Raw genomic sequence first — 6,094 nt, forward strand, 5'->3', positions numbered from 1 at the left:
TTTCGAAATGCGTGCATAGTGTACGTCATGTCTCTGCTAAGGGAATCCCCATCGCATCTAGATATAATAAATTTTCCCGCAAAAACAGGGGATGGGGCTATACGAGTTGAGCCGAACAAACCGGAACGGGTGAATGCCAATGACTGTTTGTTTATGTGGTTGATCGGGTTTGGGAATGATCAGTGTTGTTATAATTACAGCGAAATCCATAGGTTCAGACTACCAGAGTGGAAATAAACGCTAATAAGAATAACAGGTAGAAAGATTACGTATTAATCTTCTCGGCGCATCAAAGAAAATGAAATTTTGACAGAAAATTTTTGCCAGATCGCTAACTACTAACGTCCGGTTGTACAGTCCCCAGTTAGCAGCCGCTTAAGTTCTATTCTCTGAATAGCGCGGAAAACGTGTTGTACGAACACGTAATGACACCTAACCGGAGAATAAACATGGGATAACTGAAAGGTGATTCTGGCAGGATTAGTGAAGTTATATGTAAATTTAAGGGATATCACTGCTGTCAGCTGCCCCTTCAATTTACACATAGCGTTTTACAGCTGCCCCGGGTCAGAAATATCCTAGATCTGGGGCTACACTCAGCAGGTATGACTTTGATCTGCGTATTTTAGTGACGGCCACTATAATCATAATGCTTTAACTATCACCTTGAAAAAATTTAAGTTAGTTGCTAATGTTTTACATATTTGTAGGTACACGTCTGCAGTCATGGCAGACATTGCAATCCTCACGCTACAGTGCCGCATCACGTCCCTAGGCTATCCAAAACAAAACAGCCCAGTCCATTGATTAAGTGGAGTATCATGCGGTAATTAGCTTTCTGTATTTGACGTGGAACACCAATTATCGACACTGAGTTGATGGAAGTGTGTGGCAACAGTGCACCATCATATGATAGTCTTTTTCTGTGCGGTCAAACAGGTCTGAACGACAGAGAGCGAAGAGATATAAAATTCTCTGATGAATTGGGAATCTAAAAGAAAGTGGAGTCCCCGGTGCTCCAATACAGGCGTATTCGAAATCAAGACGATTGTGGGAAAAGTAAAAATCAGTTACGGACCAGTTTTCAACGTTACAGAGCTCGCCGATAAAGGACAGTCAGAGAAGTTGGAAAGAAAAACACACTTACAAGGAAAGTAACTGCGGAGAAGGCAGGTGTAACAAAAGAAATACTTCACTTGATTGAGGAAAGAAGAAGTACAAAAACGTTCAGGGAAATTCATAATTCAGAAATATAAGTCACTTAGGAAGGAAATAAATCGGAAGTGAAGGGAAGCTAAGGCGAAATGGCTACATGAAAATGTGAAGAAGTCGAAGAAGGAATGATTGTCGGAAGAAATGACTCAGCATACAGAATAGTCAAAACTACCCCCGAGGAAATGAAAAGCAAGAGCGGTAACATTAATAAACTGCAACGGAAATTCCACTGTTAAATGCAGAGAAGAGAGCGGATAAGCGGAAAGAGGCAGCTCTGACATTGCGGCTCATAATGGAAGCAAGACTGAAAAACAATTAACACATGTTCGCAGGATTTGTTGACCAGGAAATAGCGGTGTCAAATGGTGCAAGAAGTTAGAAATTCTGAGGAAAATAGTGGAAGAAAGGTTATATACAGTATGTACAAGAACCAAGAGGGGCCAGTAGCCGGCCGGAGAGGCCGAACGGTTCTAGGCGCTACAGTTCGGAACCGCGCGACGCTACGGTCGCGGGTTCGAATCCTGCCTCGGGCATGGATGTGTGTGATGTCCTTAGGTTAGTTAGGTTTAAGTAGTTCTAAGTTCTAGGGGACTGATGACCTCAGAAGTTAAGTCCCATAGTGCTCAGAGCCATTTGAGGGGCCAGTAAGACTGGAACACCAAGAACGAAGCACTCGGATGAAAAAGGGCATAAGGCAGGTATGTAGTGTTTCTCCACTACTGTTCAATCTAAACACACTGACGATGTTGCTATCCTGAGTGAAAGTGAAGAAGAATTACAGGGACAGTTGAGTGGAACGAACAATCTAATGAGCACAGAGTATGGACTGAGAGTAGACCAAAGAAAGATGAAATTAATGAGAAGTCTCAGAAATGGGAACAGTGTGAAACTTTACATAAGAATTGGGCATCACAAAGTAGATTAAGGAATTTTTCCATCTAGGCAGCAAAATAACCCACTATGAATGGAGCAAGGAGGACACAAAAAGCACTCTCAAAGAGGCTTTCCTGGCCGAGAGAAGCCTACTAATATCAAACGTTGACCTTAATTTGAGGAAGAAATTTCTGAGAAAGTACGATTGTAGCACAGCTTTGTATGGTAGAGAAAAATGGTCTATGGAAAAACTGGAACAGACGAAAATCAAAGCGTTTGAGATCTGGTGGTATAGGCAAATGTTGAAAATTAGGTGGACTGATAAGGTAATTAATGAGGACGTCTCCGTAGAATCGAAATAGATGGAAAACCCGGACACGAAGCCGGCCGGTGTGGCCGTGCGGTTAAAGGCGCTTCAGTCTGGAACCGCGTGACCGCTCCGGTCGCAGGTTCGAATCCTGCCTCGGGCATGGATGTGTGTGATGTCCTTAGGTTAGTTAGGTTTAAGTAGTTCTAAGTTCTAGGGGACTGATGACCACAGATGTTAAGTCCCATAGTGCTCAGAGCCATTTGAACCATTTGAATCCGGACACGAAGAAGGGATGTGATGATAGGACTTCTGTTAAGACATCTGGGAATAACTTCCATTGTTGTAGAGGGACTTGTACAGAGTAAAAATTGTAGAGGAAAACAGGGGTTGGAAAACATCCTGCAAATAACTGAGGACATAGGTTTCTAATGTTGTTGTTGTTGTAGTTGTTATTGTGGTCTTAAATTCTGAGACTGGTTTGATGCAGCTCTCCATGCTACCATATCCTGTGCAAGCTTCTTCATCTCCCAGTACTTACTGCAACCTACATCCTTCTGAAACTGCTTAGTGTATTCATCTCTTGGTCTCCCTCTACGATTTTTACCCTCCACGCTGCCCTTCAATGCTAAATTTGTGATCCCTTGATGCCTCAGAACATGTCCTACTAACCGGTCCCTTCTTTTTGTCAAGTTGTGCCACAAACTCCTCTTCTCCCCAATTCTGTTCAATACTTCATCATTAGTTATGTGATCTACCCATCTAATCTTCAGTATTCTTCTGTAGCACCACATTTCGAAACCTTCTATTCTCTTCTTGTCCAAACTATTTATTGTCCATGTTTCACTTCCATACATGGCTACACTCCATACAAATACTTTCAGAAACGACTTCCTGACACTTAAATCTATACTCGATGTTAACAAATTTCTCTTCTTCAGAAACGCTTTCCTTGCCATTGCCAACGTACATTTAATATCCTCTCTACTTGACCACCATCAGTTATTTTGCTCCCCAGATAGCAAAACTCCTTTACTACTTTAAGTGTCTCATTTCCTAATCTAATTCCCTCAGCATTACCCGACTTAATTCGACTACATTCCATTATCCTTCTTTTGCTTTTGTTGATGTTCATCTTATACCCTCCTTTCAAGACACTGTCCATTCCTTTCAACTGCTCTTCCAAGTCCTTTGCTGTCTCTGATAGAATTACAATGTCATCGGCGAACCTCAAAGTTTTTATTTCTTCTCCGTGGATTTTAATACCTACTCCGAATTTTTCTTTTGATACTTTACTGCTTGCTCAATATACAGATTGAATAACATCGGGGAGAGGCTACAACCCTGTCTCACTCCCTTCCCAACCACTGCTTCCCTTTCATGCCCCTCGACTCTTAGAACTGCCATCTGCTTTCTGTACAAATTGTAAATAGCCTTTCGCTCCCTGTATTTTACCCCTGCCACCTTCAGAATTTGAAAGAGAGTATTCCAGTCAACATTGTCAAAAGTTTTCTCTATGTCCACAAATGCTAGAAACGTAGGCTGGCCTTTCCTTAATCTTTCTTCTAAGATAAGTCGTAGGGTCAGTACTGCCTACAGAAATCAATATTTATACGGAATCCAAACTGATCTTCCCCGAGGTCGGCTTCTACCAGTTTTTCCATTCGTCTGTAAATAATTCGTGTTATTATTTTGCAGCTATGACTTATTAAACTGATAGTTCGGTAATTTTCGCATCTGTCAACACCCCTGCGTTCTTTGGGATTGGAATTATTATATTCTTCTTGAAGTCTGAGGCTATTTCGCCTGTCTCATACATCTTGCTCACCAGGTGGTAGAGTTTTGTCAGGACTGGCTCTCCCAAGGTCATCAGTAGTTCTAATGGAATGTTGTCTACTCCCGGGGCACCGAGTGAGGTGGCGCAGTGGTTAGCACACTGGACTCGCATTCGGGAGGACGACGGTTCAATCCCGTCTCCGGCTATTCTGATTTAGGTTTTCCGTGAGTTCCCTAAATCGCTTCAGGCAAATGCCGGGATGGTTCCTGTGAAAGGGCACGGCCGATTTCCTTTCCCATCCTTTCCTCACCCGAGCTTGCGCTCCGTCTCTAATGACCTCGTTGTCGACGGGACGTTAAACACTAATCTCCCCTACTCCCGGGGCATTGTTTCGATTTAGGTCTTTCAGTTCTCTGTCAAACTCTTCACGCAGTATCGTATCTCCCATTTCATCTTCACGTACATCCTCTTCCATTTCCATAATATTGTCCTCAAGTACATCGCCCTTGTATAGACCCTCTATATACTCCTTCCACCTTTCTGCTTTCCCTTCTTTGCTTAGAACTGGGTTTCCATCTGAGCTCTTGATATTCATACAAGTGGTTCTCTTTTCTCCAAAGGTCTCTTTAATTTTCCTGTAGGCGGTATCTATCTTACCCCTAGTGAGATAAGCCTCTACATCCTTACATTTGTCCTCTAGCCATCCCTGCTTAGCCATTTTGCACTTCCTGTCGATCTCATTTTTGAGACGTTTGTATTCCTTTTTGCCTGCTCCATTTACTGCATTTTTATATTTTCTCCTTTCATCAATTAAATTCAATATTTCTTCTGTTACCCAAGGATTTCTACTAGCCCTCGTGTTTTTACCTACTTGATCCTCTGCTGCCTTCACTACTTCATCCCTCAGAGCTACCCATTCTTCTTCTACTGTACTTCTTTCCCCCATTCCTGTCAATTGTTCCCTTATGCTCTTCCTGAAACTCTGTGCAACCTCTGGTTTAGTCAGTTTATTCAGGTCCCATCTCCTTAAATTCCCACCTTTTTGCAGTTTCTTCAGTTTTAATCTACAGTTCATAACCAATAGATTGTGGTCAGAGTCCACATCTGCCCCTGGAAATGTCTTACAATTTAAAACCTGGTTCCAAAATCTCTGTCTTACCATTATATAATCTATCTGATATCTTCTAGTATACTACTAGATACTAGAAGATACTAGATACTAAATACTAGGAGGTTTCTAATACTACTGTGAAATGAAAAGGTTGGCACAGGACGGGAATTCATGGGGGGCCCCATTAAACCAGTCAGAAGACAGATGAAAAAAAAAAGAAAACTTTCCGTTTGCTCGGATCTGCGACCGCTCACACCCAATCAAAGATCCCACCGAACCAAGGCAGCAGAGAAGATGTTGCTGCTGTTTCAAGCCAATCCAGATTTCTTTAGACACCTAATCACCATGAACGAATACTGGAAGTATCACTACGACACGGTGAAAGGGGCGCAGTAAGCAACGTGGATTCACCAGCACCGAAAAGACGAAGACCTGATCACCATTGGGGAAGGTTCAAATGGCTCTGAGCACTATGGGACTTAACAGCTGTGGTCATCAGTCCCCTAGAACTTAGAACTACTTAAACCTAACCAACCTAAGGACATCACGCACATCCATGCCCGAGGCAGGATTCGAACCTGCGACCGTAGCAGTCGCACGGTTCCGGACTGCACGCCTAGAACCGCGAGACCACCGCGGCCGGCTTGGGGAAGGTCATGCCACATGTTTTTGCTACTGCCATGATAGTATTGCATCCTGCCAAGATCTGGGGTTGTAATATGTCGGAACGACCGAGAGGTATGGTTTGGGAGAGAGGGCTAACTCACACCGAAGCGTGCAGAGGAACACCGGCAAGAGTGTCATTAACTTT

Source organism: Schistocerca americana, chromosome 2 (genome assembly GCF_021461395.2).
Source record: "Schistocerca americana isolate TAMUIC-IGC-003095 chromosome 2, iqSchAmer2.1, whole genome shotgun sequence".
NCBI classification, from domain to species: domain Eukaryota; kingdom Metazoa; phylum Arthropoda; class Insecta; order Orthoptera; family Acrididae; genus Schistocerca; species Schistocerca americana.